Source organism: Balaenoptera borealis, assembly GCF_965194805.1.
Source record: "Balaenoptera borealis genome assembly, chromosome: 19".
Taxonomy (NCBI): domain Eukaryota; kingdom Metazoa; phylum Chordata; class Mammalia; order Artiodactyla; family Balaenopteridae; genus Balaenoptera; species Balaenoptera borealis.
Genome location: NC_138878.1, coordinates 12,758,037 through 12,776,607, shown reverse-complemented (window position 1 = coordinate 12,776,607; position 18,571 = coordinate 12,758,037). Strand labels below are relative to the sequence as shown.

The window sequence follows — 18,571 nt, the reverse complement described above, 5'->3', positions numbered from 1 at the left end:
GTCTAGAATTAATGGGACTCAGCAAGTAATGGAGGAGAAAAGAAAAGAGAAATGGAGGAGTCACAGCAAGCTCCTACTTCTCAGGATGCCACTCAGGCAACATCACCAGAGAGTAAAAGCTCCCAAACCGTACAATATCAAGAGTTAATAAACTTTCAGAAACTCTCTAATAGAATAGGCTACAGAACCAGACTCCCTGGATTCAAATCCAGCTTCTCCATTTCTTGTGTTGCCTCGGACAAGTTAAATTTGCAGGCCTCCGTTTCCCATCTGTACAGCAAAGATAACATCACCTATTCATAGAGCTGTGCGGATTAGACGGTCAATACATCAATACATATAGACACTTTTAAATATTCCAGATGCATGCAAGTGTTCCATTAGTATTGGCTCCTCTTATTAAGTCCCTACCTTATCAATTTGCAGCAAGCCTATCTCTTTACTGTGACTTCTGAAATTTGCACAGCACCCAGCATTAACTGATGTAGCTTATATCCTGTGAACACCTGATAGGCAGAAAAGAGTCTCAAGCTGTAGCAAGGTGAATTTGTGGACCTACTCATCAGTAACTAGCTAATATTAATGACTCCATTGTAAAAACAGATACATTCAGACTTGATATGAAGGTTAAAGCCTCAATACACCAACTCCATTTCCCTTGACTAGTAGCCCTCCTTCCACATAATATGTGTGTTTACTGTAATGACTGACTAACTGCCTTTTGTGGAAACTGTCAATATTCTGCATACACAGCATCTAGAAGGATTAAGCAGAACACTAGGGAATTAAAAGATACAATTAAGTGAAAATTAAGAAGGAAATAGAAAGATGTGTTCTAAATCCCTAGAAAAGAGTTTTAGTAAACTTTCATTCTTTTTCCCCCTTTTTTGTTAGACTAATATTAGAGTTCTGTCCTTTAACTGTCAAATGGTTTTCCAGCCTACAAGTAATCTTTCTCCACAGAGGAGTCTTTTAAAAGTTATAAATAAAATATCCCAAATATTTTCTTTTTCCCACAGATGAGAACATTGGAACACTGACATTTTAATCTGTTCTGTACAAGAATGAGTTGTGTCAACACAGTGCTCCCAGCTACAGCACTGAAAAAAACAAGTTTAATTAAAGACAGAGAAGAAACCGCATGTGGAGCCTAAGCCACTGAGATACAATGAAGAGTGTCATCTTCAGAGTCAGTTCTCTGAACAAATCTCTTTGTCAGTGTCAGGAGGGAAAAAAAAGACATAGCAAAGTAAAGGTGTGCTGTATACCACAGGGAACTCTACTCAATATTCTGTAATAACCTAAATGGGAAAAGAATTTTAAAAAGAACAGATACATGTATATGTATAACTGAATCAGTTTGCTGTACACCTGAAACTAACACAACATTGTTAATCAACTATACTCCAATATAAAATAAAAATTTTTTAAAAAAACAGATGAATGGATAAAGATGTGGTGTATATATATACAGTGGAGTACTACTCAGCTGTAAAAAAGAATGAAAACTTGCCACTTGCAGAAAGAGGGATGGACCTGGAGGGTATTATGCTAAGTGAAATAAGTCAGAGAAAGACAAACACTATATGATATCACTTATATGTGGAATCTAAAAAATACAATGAACTAGTGAATATAACAAATAGACTCACAGATACAGAGAGCAAACAAGTGGTTACCAGTGGAGGGGGGGGAAAGGGGCAAGACAGGGGTAGGGAATTAAGAGGTACAAACTATCAGGTATAAAATAAATAAGCTACAAGGATATATTTTACAACAGAGGGAATATAGTCAATATTTTATAATAACTATAAATGGAGCATAACCTTTAAAAATTGTGAATCACTATATTGTACACCTGTAACATATAATATTGTACATCAACTATATATTTCAATGAAAAAATTAAGGGTACTTCCCTGGTGGTGCAGTGGTTAAGAATCTGCCTACCAACACAGGGGACACGGGTTCGATCCCTGGTCCAGGAAGATCCCAAATGCTGCAGAGCAGCTAAGTCCATGTGCCGCAACTACTGAAGCCGACGTGCCACAACTACGGAAGCCCACGCACCTAGAGCCCGTGCTCCACAAGAGAAGCCACCGCGATGAGAAACCCGCGCACCACAACGAAGAGTAGCCCCCGCTCACCGCAACTAGAGAAAGCCCACATGCAGCAACAAAGGCCCAACACAACCAAAAATAAATAAATTTGTTTTTTTTTTTTAATTTAAAAATGCAAATAAAAACACATCAGGCTTTCTGCGCAATTGTGAGGGGTTTTTTTCCTAATGTTTACTAGAAAATTCAAAAGAATCTTTAAACAATAACATAAGCCTTTGGGTGCTCAGATCTTTGGGTGCTCAGATCTCTTACTGGTTTATAGAAGTCATAAAAGAGAAGCCATCATTTTTCACTAGCTAAAACATAAAACAGCATTTTGTAATTATTTTACATACCTACATAAACACAAACCTTAGTGTTTAAGCTTTCAGAAATTGTGATGAGAAATTCTTTTAAGCAAACAAATTGAACTGTGAAGGTTAAAGAAAGGTAGAAAACAACAACTCAATTATTCAACCAATATTTATTAAGCACCCCCCTCGTGCAAAGCCTCTTGGGAAATACAAATATGACCGAGATGCAGATGCTGCCTGTGTGGGGCTTGCTGTACAGCAAATAACTGTTTCTGACCTTCCATTTGCAAAAGTGGGCAGTGTTCCACAGGCTCTGTAAATTTAAAATGCTCTGTAGGGCATTTTGAATTGGTTTGTATTCTAAAAGAAATGGGCAGGACAATAATACAAAGCATGGTAAAAAATGTACCCCTTAAATTTTCTCCCCGTTTTCCATTAAAACTTTAGCTTCTCTAAAGATTGTGATCATGTTGATAAACTATGTGCATATTGCCTAGGAATGAAAAAAAAAAAGTAAAGGTGTGATGCTACAAAGGAAAAACTTGGTGATATCAAATGTCAATATTCAGACTAAGAACTAAAACTTAGTATTTGTGTAGTACTTTCTACTTACTTCCAGAGTTTGAACAGTACTCCTAACATCATAAAATATCTTTGGATATAAATAGATACCTATTAACCACATATATGTTATAAAAGATAGAGCTGAAGTACAAAAAGAGAAAGAAGCTTAGCCAAGATCACAAGGTAATGGTTTAACCAAAACGAATAATACTTTTACTGGGTTTATTCCAGAATATTGGTTATAGTCCTTACTCAAATTCTAATTTGAAGAAAAAAAGTACCATTATCACAGTACTGTTTTCCAAAGTTAAGCACAGCTCTAACTACATTCTAACAGTGGCTCGCCTGCATGTCTCCTGCCCTTCTGCCAGGGCACCTACCATCAGAGGCAGGACAGCACAGTGAAAAGAAAACAGGGAAGATGGGCCCAGATTCCAGCCTCAGCTCTACCACTTCCCAGCTCAGTAACTTTTGGGCAGGTTACCTATTTGAGATTTATTTTGGTTGCACCAGGTCTTAGTTGCAGCTCACCAGCTCCTTCAGTTGCAGCTCACCGGCTCCTTTAGTTGTGGCACATGTGCTCCTTAGTTGTGGCATGGGAACTCTTAGTTGCGGCATGCATGTGGGATCTAGTTCCCTGACCAGGGATAGAACCCATGTCCCCTGCACTGGAAGGCGGATTCTTAACCACTGCACCACCAGGGAAGTCCCTCTTTTCCCTCATCTATAAAATAGGGTTGATAGCAACTACTCAATAGTGTTATGATAACGCTTCGATGGGATAATATATGCAAAGTACTCAGTTCATTTCTTGGCACGTACAGTTGATCCTCCATAAATAATATTCTTATTAACTATTGATTTCTGTATCACTGACCATTTGCTGATTACATGTTATCATACTCTCCAGATTGTATATTTCTTATGACTACAACTTCTCTTTCTTCCTGTAATATAGCCTAACTCACCTTAGTGGGCATGTTTAGTATTAAATACCTACTGGTCTGCTCATACATACATAACTTGGCTTTTTTGCAGCACAGTATTACAGAATGTTTTATTAGTATGGGCTCATTGTCAACACTGCCCACTGTAACTGATTACATTTCAATCCTGGCGTTGATACTTAATAGTGTACAACTTTTGGCAAGTTACTTAACTTACCTGTGTCTCAAACTTCCTCATCTGTAAGATGGAGATGTAAAAATATTTTATATTTATAGGGCTGCTGTGAAGACTAAATACGTTAAATATACATAAAGCTATTAGAATAATGCCTGGTCCAAATAAGAGCTCAAAAAACATTTGTTATTACCTGATAAATATATATGCACAATGAATATTATTTTATATTTATTGTACTAGTATTAAATATTCCTCAAAATTTATATGATACAAAGTTGTAGGAAGAGGGAGCAGGATAAATATCATGATAAGAACAATAGGAACATTTATAAAGGGAAAATACTGACAAATATAAGATAGAAAGTAAGTGAATAAGAATTAATACAAAGAAAGAATACGGGCTTTACAGAGGGCACCAAACTTGAATGAGTTAATAATGTAATAGAATACAACAAACAAAACTGCCATATTTTAACTGTATTAGGGACAGCATCATGGAGAAGACAGGAGGAAGATTCAGAGATGACAAAGGAAATACAGGTTATTCAAAAACAAAAAAGACATAAGCAAATGTATGAGAGGAATACTGAAGGCCCATTTGGAGGCCAGTAAACAGATTTGTCTGCCTGGAACTGAGGGCTCATGTAGGAGACTACCTGATACAGTGCTCTCAATTCCTTTCCCCCAGAGCTTAGTGTGGACACAAACAGTGCTCATTAAATATCTATGTAAAAGACAGAATGAATTCCAACTGCAGCCAGTCTAAAATGCTAGATTAAGCAGAGCTTCCCAGTAAGTATACTAAGGCATACTGGTGTGCCCAAATTAGGTGACAGCTGTACTGAGAGGGTGACTCAGCCTTTAGAATCCAAAACCTCCAGTCATAAGATGGCTTGCTTCCTACCCCAGTGTACCACGCAAATACCATTTTCTAAGTGTACCATGCCATACAAAGTTTGGAAACATTGCATTTAAAATATGGCTATTAGGCAGTATGTAATGGGACAAAGATAAAGAAGACTAAATAGAAGAGGATATACTGTACAACAGTCATTGCCTAGTTTGGTGGTAGTGTGGAAGATCAAGAGGGAAAAGACAGGAGCAAAAAGAGCCATTCAAAACTGCTGTTAATAGGCAAGGCCCAAAAAACAGGCCTAAATTAGACTAGCAACAGACGAGATAAACTCAAAACAGGTTGTGAAAGAATAAGTGCTTAGAGGCCAGGTTAGTTCAGTTCAATAAACACTTATTGCTGCCTATTATGTGTCAGCCATTTGCTGGGCAGTAGGGATTTAAAGTGAAGAAATTATTCCAGTCATTAGGATTTTTTTTTTTAACTAGAAACAATTCCAGGTTTTCCTTAATGCATTCTATTTCACCTTAGCGCGAAGAAGAAAGGAAATATTAAAAGGTGTTACATATTGCACTATAAACCAAAGGTGGTTTTAACTTACTCATTGAAGTTTCCAAAAGTAGGCCTTTTTCAGTTAAAAGGCTCAGTATCAGGACCCACAGGGCTATGAACAGAATCCTGTGGCACAGTCACCAAAACACAACAGCTGTACCAATAGTTCTTAATGTATTTGTATCTGGGCAAGTGTTAGAATGCATGCTATTGGCAAATTCCTTCTAGCCTTTAAGAGAAGATAGTAACAGCTATCATGTATTAGGGGCTCACTATATATCAAGCATTGTGCCATTTTACATATATTATCTCATTTTATCCTCCAAACATCCCCAAAGGGTAGGTATTATTATTCTCACTTTGTTCATAAAAACCAAGGCTTAGAATATTAAGTCACCTGTCCAAGGTTACCCAGCTAGTAAAATGGCAGAGCCAGAATTTAACCCAGGCCCACCTAACTCTTAAGTCTATGTTCTCATTAAATGCATTTTAATAAAAAAGTCATTCAAGAAAGGGCTTTGAGGAAGACACCTAAGATACAAAGAAAGAAGAGCCACTGAGACAAACATGGGCAAGGCCCACCTGCACTGTTCTAGGAGAAGGTGTGCTTGCCCAAGGCTTACTGACTAGATCCATATTATAAGAAATCTAGAGGTCTGTGTTTTAGTTTTTCATTGCTGCTGTAACCAATTTCCACAAATTTAGTGGCTTAAAACAATACAGATTTATTGTTGTACAGTTTTATAGGTCAGAAGTCTGACATGAGTCTCACTGGTCTAAGATCAAGGTGTCAGCAGGGCTGTATTCCCTTCTGAGAACTCTAGGAGAGAATCTACTTCCTTGCCTTTTCCAGCTGCTAGAGGCCACCAGCATTCCTTGGCACGTGGCCTCTCGCCACCATCTTCAAAGCCAGCTGGTGGGTTGACCTCTTCCCGTACTGCCCTATCTCTTGTTCTTCCATAATCCCATCACCCTTTCACCACAGAAAGGTTCTCCCATTATAAAGAAATGTGATTATGGTGGATTATCTAGGCATGTCCAATCTTATCTCCCCATCTCAAGGACTTTAACTTAATCACATCTGAAAAGTCCTCTTTGCTGTGTAAGGTAACAGGTTGTAGGGATTAGGACACAGGTATCTATGGGGGTTGGTGGGGGCATTATTCTGCCTACCACATTCTGACTAAGAGAGTGGTGCCACTCCATGTTTGAACCATGTAACTAGCCTCCTCATTCTAGTTCGATATGTGCCAGGCAACTTACTGACAACACTTTAGCTTCCCCTACAGCTTACTTATAGGATCAGTCAGGGGTTGAGGTTGAGAGTATATTTAACAGGTCTACATCTATGATAAAAAAAAAAAAAAAAACACTTGAAAATCATGATTAAGAAGCTGTATAGGGGCTTCCCAGGTGGCGCAGTGGTTGAGAGTCTGCCTGCCAAGGCGGGGGACACGGGTTCGAGCCCTGGTCTGGGAAGATCCCACATGCCACGGAGCAGCTGGGCCCGTGAGCCACAGTTGCTGAGCCTGCGCGTCTGGAGCTTGTGCTCCGCGGCAGGAGAGGCCGCGGTGGTGAGAGGCCCGCGCACCGCGATGAAGATGAAGAGTGGCCCCCACTTGCCGTAACTGGAGAAAGCCCTCGCACAGAAGTGAGGACCCAACACAGCCATAAATAAATAAATTAATTATTTAAAAAAAAAAAAAAAAAAGAAGCTGTATATAATGAGATATATCTAAGAATGTGGTTATATGTCACTCTCTTTGATTTACAAGACTTATGTCAACAAAGAGATTAGTTACAGTTTTCTGACTGTACCTGTGTGATCAATCAAATGGTTTGAAGTAGAATGTCCTTGGAAGGCAGCAGAGAATTTCAGATCAACAACTTGTAAAACTTGGATCACATGGTTGCCTAGGGCTGGGATATTGGAGAATAGAGAGTGACTGATAATGAGTATGGGGTTTCCTTTTGGGAAAATAAAAAATGTTCTAAAATTGATTGTGGTGATGGTTGCACAACTCTGTGAATAACAAAAAAAAATCATTGCACTGTACATTTTAAATGAGTGAATTGTATGGTATTGAATTATATCTCAATAAAGTCGTTAAAAGAAAACCGGGTCACAAAGAGAAGGCAATGAGAGGAGGATCTGATTAAATACTAGGATGAAATGGGGCCGGGGGGCATCTTACGCAATTTATGATCTTAATGAAGATTCTTCCCTAATGTCTACTACTTTCCTCCTTCTTTCCTCTACTCTAGCTTTTTATAGATTCTGCTCTTGGAAAAGTCACAACTTCCCACCTCTTTCCTGTTTTTTAGTTTACCAATCAATCAGTATACACATACAACATATACAACAAATTTATTCCATAAATTATAAATAACATAGAATGTGATTCCAATGTTAACTCCCTCTGCTCTTTACTAAAGAGTAAGTATGGATGAAAGGAACGTTCCCATCCTGATCTTGTTTTAGATGCTTATGTTTTGTCACCCCTATTCTGTATTGTGTGCTGATTCTCTATATGCCCTGAATCATTCCATGTGCCACAAGAGCCTATGTAAGATTCATGCCTCCTTGTATCAAGATTCTCATATTAAATTCAAAGAATTTTTGTTCTGTTTTATAGTTGTAACTATTACAATGCCCAGTAGTGACTCTCCCCTGATCTGTACAATGTTACTGAATGAGCTCTCTGCACTTCTTTTCACCTGCACCCTCTTTCTCAAGAGCAATGACATCCCCTTTATCCAAATACCATAGCAGAGGAAAACCTGCATGTCAGAGGTCACTAGGTAGCTATGCTTACAAATTAGAAGGCCAGGCAAGGTTTGGCTTGAAGCTTTCCTATAGTTGATATGAAAATGATCAACTGAATAGCCGCCAATGCACCCTTTGAGTGAGTGCGATCAAGTCTTTTCATTTCAAAGAAAACACTTCCCTGAAACTGATACATTAAAGCAGTTTAGTTAAATTAATAAAACACCATTATCTGAGCCCATAAACAGGGGTTCTTTCAACCTTGAGATGAAATACTTACCTTATAAGGGCTTAGACAAAATGGTTAGTTACTTTTCTACTTGAGAATTAAAAGAGATCACTGTCCATTCTCAGAGTAACAGAAATAACTGAGGTTGCAACCCTAATCCGTGGGTATAACTGTGCTTATGTACTGGGTTAGCCACTGAACCACAAGTCCACCACGCTCTGTCATATGATTCCATGCAATACAATTTATTCCCATATCATGGTTTGCCTACTTGTATATGAAGAACCCGATCATCCAAGAAGAAAAGATCAATATATATGATCCACACTGTAGAATGCAGTATTACATAATTTCCTTCCTCTTAAATATGAACAGCTGAGGCCTGTGTTCTGGAGCAGAGCCCTGTCAGAGGGAGGCAAGTAGCAGAAAAGGCCAAATAAGGCAAAGGGGCATGTTGTATAGGTCCCATAGGCCACTGTAGGAGCCAGAGCTTTTCCTCTGCAATGGCCGAGGGAGAAGAGTGATGTAACTTTGTGTTGTAAAAAGGCCAGTCACACTGCTGCGTTGAAGAGGCTACAAAGACGAGAGGAGCAGCAAAGACTATGTCAGTATCCAGGGTTTTTTTTCGTATTATAAATAGAATACATGGGAGATGGGCGAAGATGGAGGAGTAGAAAGACCCTGAGAGCTCACCTCTCACAAGCACCCCAGAATCACAATTATCTGCAGAACAGCCATCGATGCAAAAGACCAGAACCTACCAGAAAAGAGCTTCTACAACTAAAGACATAAAGAAGGACCCACACAAGACGGGTAGGAGGGGCAGACCTGTGATATAATCAAGTCCCATACCCCCAGGGTGGGTGACCCACAAACTGGAGAATAATTATAGAGCAGAGGTTCTCCCACAGGAATGAGAGTGCTGAGCCCCACATTGGGCTCCCCACCCTGGGGGTCCTGGACCAGGAAGATGAGCCCCCAGAACATTTGGCTTTGAAGAGCAGCAGGGCTTAATTTCCGGAGTCCCACAGGACTGGGGGAAATAGAGATTTCACTCTTAAAGGGCACACACAAAATCTCACACACACCAGGACCCGGGGCAAAAGCAATAATTTGATAGGAGCCTGCTGGTCTTGAAGAGCCTCTCAGAGAGGCAGGAGGGGAGCTGCAGCTCACCCTGGGGACACAGACACTGGCAGCAGCATTCTTAGCTTTCTACTGCTTGGACACTCGTGTGCGCAGGTGCCACCGTGGGATCCTCCCTCTAGCTCATTAATGCCAAGTCCTGGCTCCACCCAACATCCTGTAGGTGCTAATGCTGGGATGACTCAGGCCGATAACTAACTGGGGGGTGACGGGGGGGACACAGAGCCATCCATCAGCAGAAAGGCTGTCTAAAGACTTCCTAAGCCCACAGCCACCTCTAGACATGCCTCTAGACTCGGCCCTGCCCACCAGAGGGCCAAGGCACAGCTCCACCCACCGGTGGGCAGGCACCGGCCCAGCCCTCCAGGAAGCCTGCACAAGCCTCTAGACCAGCCTCACCCACCACGGGTCAGACACCAGACACAAGGAAACCACAGTCCTGCAGGCTGCAGACACCACCTGCCCACAGAAGGACAGACCCTACCCTAGGACCAGCTGGGCCTTAGTCATGTCCACTAGCAGGTCAACACAGGCTTTGGGACACCCTGGACCCTGACCCATCTGTGTCAGGAACTGGTCTCCCCCCCGTGAGCTGTGTGACACCAGCTCTGGGATCACAGGGCCCTGCAACCAGACTCTAGGACTCAGCTCTGCCTGCCAGTAGTTCAGCACTAACCCCAAGCCATGGCTTCACCCACCAATAGGCGGGCAACAGCCCCAGAGTCTTCTGGACCCTGACTCTGTCCACCAGTGAGCCAGCACTAGCCCCAGGGCCCCCTGGGGTTCTGCAGTCAGCTGCTTTGAACCAGGCCCTGGTAACCAGCAGCCGGCATCCTCTGCACAAGGCAGGGCCTGGCAACCAACAGGACTAGGGGCCAACCAAGCCTACCAGACCACCCATATAGTCAGCCCACCACAACAGAAGGACCCACACAGCCCTCAAAGGGGAACCGCAAGAGCATATAGCTTGGGTAACAAGTGGGGAACGCGCTGCTGGGACATACAGGATGTATCCTAGAGAAGCCTACTTCTCCAAAGTCAGGAAACCATAACTAACCTACCAGATACATTAAAATACAAATAGCGGGGCTTCCCTGGTGGCACAGTGGTTGAGAATCTGCCTGCCAATTCAGGGGACACGGGTTCGAGCCCTGGTCTGGGAAGATCCCACATGCCGCGGAGCAACTAGGCCCATGAGCCACAATTACTGAGCCTGCGCGTCTGGAGCCTGTGCTCCGCAACAAGAGAGACCGCGACCGTGAGAGGCCTGCGCACTGCGATGAAGAGTGGCCCCCACTTGCCGCAACTAGAAAAAGCCCTCGCACAGAAACGAAGACCCAGCACAGCCATAAATAAATAAATAAATAAATAAATATTTTTTTTTTAAAAAAAGGTTAATCAGGCTTCGCCATACGCACAGATAGAGAATGCAGACACGTACTCTAAGTATTTAAGCAGAAAGTTCCATTTCCATCATCAAAAAAAAAAAAAAAAAAACAAATAGCAACCTAGGCAAAATGAGGCAGCAGAGGAACACCTTCCAGACAAAGGAACAAGATAAAACCCCAGAAGAAGAACAAAGTGAAGTGGAGATAGGCAATCTACCTGAGAAAGAATTCAGGGTAATGACTGTAAAGTTGATTAAAGAACTTGGGAGAAGAATGGACGCAGAGAGGGAGAAGTTAGACGTTTTTAACAAAGCATCAGAAAATATAAAGAACCACCAGACAAAAAGATTACAATAAAACACATGAAAACTACACTAGAAGGAATCAACAGTATACTAAATGACACAGAGGAACAAACCAATGAGCTGGAAGACAAGAATAGTGGAAATCCCTGATGCTGAACAGAGAAAAGAAAAAAGAACGAAAAGAAATGAGGACAGTTTAAGAGACTTCTGGGACAATATCAAGTGCAGAATATTCATATTATAGAGGTACAAGAAGGAGAAAAGAGAGAGAAAGGGGCTGAGAACATATTTGAAGACATAATAGCTGAAATCTTTCCTAACCTGGGAAAGGAAACAGTCACCCAAGTCCAGGAAGTGCAGAGAGTCCCATACAGGATGAACCCAAAGAGGAACATATCAAGACACAGTGGAATTACAATGACAAAAATTAAAGATAAAAGAGAATATTAAAAGCAATAATGGAAAAGCAACAAATAATACACAACGGAACTCCCATAAGGCTATCAAGTGATTTTTTAGCAGAAACTCTGCAGGAAAGAAGGGAGTGGCATGATGTATCTAAACTGATGAAAGGGAAAAACCTACAGCCAAAATACTCTACCCAGCAAGGCTCTTGTTCCGATTTGATGGAGAAATCAAAAGCTTTAGGACAAGCAAAAGCTGAAAGATTTCAGCACCACTAAACCAACTTTACAACAAATGTTAAAGAAACTTCTCTAGGGACTTCCCTGGTGGTCCAGTGGTAAAGAATCCACTTTCCAATGCAGGGGACGTGGGCTTGATCCCTGGTCGGAGAACTAAGATCCAACATGCCATGGGGCAACTACTGAGTGCACGCACCTCAACTAGAGAGCCCACGTACCGCAAACCACAGATCCCATGCACTCTGGAGCCCACGTGCCACAACTACAGAGCCCACACGCTCTGGAGTCCGCACACCACAACTAGAGACAGAAAACCCAGGTGCCACAACTAGAGAGAAGCCCGCGCACCACAACAAAGAGCCTGCATGCCACAACTAAGACCCAACACAGCCAAAAATAAAAAATAAATAAATATTTTTTTTAAAAAGGGACTTCCCTGGTGGTGCAGTGGATAAGACTCCACACTCCCAATGCAGGGGGCCTGGGTTCGGTCCCTGGTCAGGGAACTAGATCCCACATGCATGCTGCAACTAAGAGTTTGCATGCCACAACTAAGGAGCCTGCATGCCGCAACTAAGGAGCCCACGTACTACAACTAAGGAGTCCACAAGCCACAACTAAGGAGACTGCCACAACTAAGACCCGGTGCAACCTAATAAATAAATTTAAAAAAAAAAAAAAGAAAGAAACTTCTCTAGGCAAAAAAGAAAAGAACACAACTAGAAACAAGAAAATTACAAAATGTGGGACTTCCCTGGTAGCGCAGTGGTTAAGAATCCACCTGCCAATGCAGGGGACACAGGTTCGAGCCCTGCTCTGGGAAGACCCCACATGCTGCAAAGCAACTAAGCCCATCCATGTGCCACAACTACTGAGCCCACGTGCCACAACTACTGAAGCCCGCACACCTAAAACCCGTGCTCTGCAACAAGAGAAGCCACCGCAATGAGAAACCCACACACCACAACAAAGAATAGCCCCTGCTCGCCGCAACTAGAGAAAGCCCATGCACAGCAACAAAGACCCAATGCAGCCAAAAATAAATAAAAATAAAGTAAAACAAATTTTTTTAAAAAAAGAAAATTACAAAATAAAAAGGCTCAATGGTAAAGGCAAACATACAATAAAGGTTAAAAAAAATATCACCCATGCACAAATTTAGGAGGAAGATTTTTTTTTTTTTTTTATGGCTGCGTTGGGTCTTCATTGCTGCACATGGGCTTTCTCTAGTTGCAGCAAGCAAGGGCTACTCTTCGTTGCAGTGCGCAGGCTTCTTATTGCGGTGGCTTCTCTTGTTGTGAAGCACAGGCTCTAGGCGGGTGGGCTTCAGTAGTTATGGCACGCAGTCTCAATAGTTGTGGCGCATGGGCTTAGTTGCTCCACAGCATGTGGGATCTTCCCAGACCAGGGCTCAAACCCGTGTCCCCTGCATTGGCAGCAGGATTCGTAACCACTGTGCCATCAGGGAAGTCCCCTTAATTTTTAAATTGAAGTATAGTTGATGTACAATATTATATGTTACAAGTGTACCTCACCACCAGCGAAGTCCCTAGCAGGAAGATTAAAAGACAAAAGTAGTAAAATCATCTATATTCACAATAAGTAATGAAGGGATACACAAAACAATTCTATGTAAAATATGATATCAAAAACAGTAATTGTGAGGAGAAGAGAGTACAAATGCAGGGTTTTTTTTTAAATGCATTTGAAATTAAGAGATCAGCAACTCAAAACAATCACATATATATAAAGACTGCTACATAAAAACCTCATGGTAACCAAAAGCAAAAAATCTAAAATAGATATACATACAAAAAAGAAAAAGGAATGTAAACACAACACTGAATATAGTCATCAACTCACAAGACAACAAAAGAAAAGGGGAAACAATGAGCTATGAAAATAACCCCCAAGCAATTAATAAAATGGCAATAAGAACATACATATAATTACCTTAAATGTAAATTGACTAAATGCTCCAATCAAAAGACATAGACTGGCTGAATGGATACTAAAACAAGACCCATATATATGCTACCTACAAGAGACTCACTTCAGATCTAAAGACACACAGAGACTGAAAGTGAGAGGATGGAAGAAAGTATTCCATGCAAATGGAAATCAAAAGAAAGCCAGAGTAGCAATACTTATATCAGACAAAGTAGGCTTTAAAATAAAGAATGTTACAAGAGACAAAGAAAGACACTACATAATGGTCAAGGGATCAACCCAAGAAGAAGATATAACAATTGTAAATACACATGCACCCAACATACGAGCACCTAAATATATAAGGCAAATGCTAACAGACATAAAAGGCAAAATTAACAGTAACACGATAATAGGGGACTTCAACACCCCACTTACATCAATGAACAAATCATCCAGCCAGAAAATCAATAAGGAAACACTGACCTTAAGTGACACGTTAGACCAAATGGACTTGATTGATATTTATAGCACATTCCATCTGAAAGCAGCAGAATACACATTCTTTTCAAGTGCACATGGAACATTCTCTGGGATAGATCACATGCTAGGCCACAAAACCAGCCTCAGTAAATTGAAGAAAATTGAAATCGTATCAAGCATTTTTCCGACCACAACATAGAAATCAACTACAAGAAAAAACAAACAAACAAAAAACCACAAACAGGTAGAGGCTAAACAATATGCTACTAAAAAACCACTGGATCACTGAAGAAATCAAAGAGGAAATCAAAAAATACCTGGAGACAAATGAAAACAAAAACACAACAATCCAAAACCTATGGAACAGAGCAAAAGCATTTCTAAGTGGGAAGTTTAAAGCAATACAAGCTTACCTCAGGAAACAAGACTGAACCAGGAAGAAATAGAAAATATGAACAGATCAATCACCAGTAATGGAATTGAATCAGTAATTTTAAAACTCCCAACAGTAGCGAGGTGGATGGACCTAGAGACTGTCATACAGAGGGAAGTAAGTCAGAAAGAGAAAAACAAATACCGTATGCTAACATATATATATATATATATATGGAATCTAAAAAAAAAAAAAAACGGTTCTGAAGAACCTAGGGGAAGGACAGGAATAAAGACACAGACATAGAGGATGGACTTGAGGACACAGGGAGGGGGAAGGGTAAGCTGGGACGAAGTGAGAGAGTAGCATGGACATATATACACTACCAAATGTAAAATAGATAGCTAGTGGGAAGCAGCTGCATAGCACAGGGAGATCAGCTTGATGCTTTGTTACCACCTAGAGGGGTGGGATAGGGAGGGTGGGAGGGAGGGAGATGCAAGAGGGAAGAGATATGGGAACATATGTATATGTATAACTGATTCACTTTGTTATAAAGCAGAAACTAACACACCATTGTAAAGCAATTATACTTCAATAAAGATGTTAAAAAAAAGAAAAAAAAAAAAAAAACTCCCAACAAACAAAGTCCAAGACCAGATGGCTTCACAGGTGAATTCTACCAAACATTTAGAGAAGAGTTAATACCTATCCTTCGCAAACTATTCCAAATAATTACAGAAGAAGGAACACTTCTGAACTCATTATATGCAGCCGTCATCACCCTGATACCAAAACCAGACAAAGATATCACAAAAAAAGAAAATTAAAGGCCAATATCACTGATGAACATAGACCCAAAAATCCTCAACAAAATACTAGCAAACAGAATCCAACAACACATTAAAAAGACCATACACCGTAACCAAGTGGGATTTACCCCAGGGATGCAAGGATTCTTCTATATACGCAAATCAATCAACGTGATACACCATATTAACAAATTAAAGAATAAAAACCATATGATCATCTCAGTAGATGCAGAAAAAGCTTTTGACAAAATTCAACACCCATTTATGATAAAAACTCTCCAGACAGTGGGCACAGAGGGAACCCACCTCAACATAATAAAGGCCATATATGACAAACCAATAGCAAACATCATTCTCAATGGTAAAAACGGAAAGCATTTCCTCTAAGATCAGGAACAAGACAAGGATGTCCACTCTGGCCACTATTATTCAAAATAGTTTTGGAAGTCCTAGCCATGGAAATCAGAGAAGAAAAAGAAATAAAAGGAATACAAATAGGAAAAGAAGAAGTAAAGCTGTCACTGTCTGCAGATGACATGATACTATACCTAGAAAATCCTAAAGATGCCACCAGAAAATTACTAGAACTAATCAATGAATTTAGTGAGGTTGCAGGATACAAAATTAATGCATAGAAATCTCTTCCATTCCTATACACTACCAACGAAAAATCCGAAAGGGAAATTAAGGAAACAATCCCATTTACAATGGCAACAAAAAGAATAAAATACCTAGGAATAAACCTACCTACAGAGGCAAAAGACTGTACTCAGAAGACTATAAAACACTGATGAAAGAAATCAAAGATGACACAAACAGATGGAGAGATATAGCATGCTCCTGGATTGGAAAAATCAATATTGTGAAAATGAATGTACTGTCCAAAGCAATCTACAGGTTCAATACAATCGCTCTTAAAATACCAATGGCATTTTCCACAGAATTAGAAAAAAAAATTTTACGAAAGCCAAAGACCCTGAATAGCCAAAGCAATCTTGAGAAAGAAAAACGGAGCTGGAGGGATCAGGCTCCCAGACTTCAGACTATACTATAAAGCTACAGTAATCAAGACAGTATGGTACTGGCACAAAAACAGAAATATAGATCAATGGTACAGGATAGAAAGCCCAGAGGTAAACCCACGCAGCTATGGTCACCTAATCTATGACAAAGGAGGCAAGAATATACAATGGAGAAAAGACAGCCTCTTCAATAAATGGTGCTGGGAAAACTGGACAGCTACATGTAAAAGAATGAAATTAGAACACTCCCTAACACCATACACAAAAATAAACTCAAAATGGATTAAAGACCTAAATGTAAGACCGGACACTATAAACTCTTAGAGGAAAACATAGGAAAAACACTCTTTGACATAAATCACAGCCAGATCTTTTATGACCCACCTCCTAGAGTAATGAAAATAAAGACAAAAATAAACAAATGGGATCTAATTAAACTTAAAAGCTTTTGCACAGCAAAGGAAACCATAAACAAGACAGAAAGACAACCCAAAGAATAGAAAATATTTGCAAATGAAACAATGGACAAATGATTAATCTCCAAAATATACAAACAGCTCGTGCAACACAATATCAAAAAAAACAAACAACCCAATCAAAAAATGGGCAGAACTCTTAAACAGACATTTCACCAGAGAAGACATATAGATGGCCAAGAGGCACATGAAAAGCTGCTCAACATCACTAATTATTAGAGAGATGCAAATCAAAACTACAATGAGGTATCACCTCACACTGGTCAGAATAGGCATCATCAAAAAATCTACAAACAATAAATGCTGGAGAGGATGTGGACAAAAGGGAATCCTCTTGCACTGCTGGTGGGAATGTAAATTGATACAGCCACTGAGGAGAACAGTATGGAGGTTCCTTAAAAACCTAAAAGTAGGGGATTCCCTGGTGGCGCAGTGGTTGAGAATCTGCCTGCCAATGCAGGGGACACGGGTTCGAGCCCTGGTCTGGAAAGATCCCACATGCTGTGGAGCGACTAGGCCCGTGAGCCACAATTGTTGAGCCTGTGCATCTGGAGCCTGTGCTCCGCAACAAAAGAGGCCGCGATAGTGAGAGGCCCGCACACCACGACGAAGAGTGGCCCCCGCTCGCCGCAACTAGAGAAAGCCCTCGCACAGAAACGAAGACCCAACACAGCCATAAATTAATTAATTAATTAATTAATTTAAAAAAAAAAAAAAACTAAAAGTAGAATTACCATGACCCAGCAATCCCACTACTGGGCATATACCCTGAGAAAACCATAATTCAAAAAGACACATGTACCCCAATGTTCACTGCAGCACTATTTACAATAGCCAGGACACGGAAACAACCTAAATATCCATTGACAGATGAATGGATAAAGATGTGGTACATATATACAATGGAATATTACTCAGCCATAAAAAGAAATGAAATTGGGTCATTTGTAGAGATATGGATGGACCTAGAGTCTGTCATACAGAGTGAAGTAAGCCAAAAAGAGAAAAACAAATATTGTATATTAACACATATATGTGGAATATAGAAAAATGGTACAGATGAACCTATTGGCAGGGCAGGAATAGAAACACAGATGTAGAGAATGGCCATGTGGACACAGAGGGGGAAGGGGAGGCTGGGATGAATTGGGAGATTAGGTTTGACATATATATACTACCACGTGTAAAATAGATAGCTAGTGGGAACCTGCTGTATAGCACAGGGAGCTCAGATCTGTGCTCTGTGATGACCTAGATGGGTGGGATGGGGGGCGGGGGGAGGTCCAAGAGGGAGGGGATATATGTATACATATAGCTGATTCACTTCAATGTACAACAGAAACTAAACACAACATTGTAAACCAATTATACTCTTATTTTTTAAAAAAGAGAAAGAATAGTCGTTAAATTTGGTCTTAACCTTTGGTTAAAATAAATTTTTAAATCTCTAACAGTACTAATGGCTGTGCAATGCTCAGTTTTTCCACATG

At 40.5% G+C, this 18,571-nt stretch overlaps 1 long non-coding RNA gene across 1 annotated transcript in view; it reads left to right on the top strand.

Moving 5' to 3' along the window:
- LOC309617555 overlaps positions 1–17,773 on the top strand; it is a 40,031-nt gene extending 22,258 nt beyond the window's left edge. The window contains exon 6 of the long non-coding RNA XR_014238028.1: positions 1,020–17,773. This is a non-coding gene — a long non-coding RNA (uncharacterized lncRNA). The remainder of the gene's footprint in view (positions 1–1,019) is intronic.
- Positions 17,774–18,571: the final 798 nt, after the last annotated feature.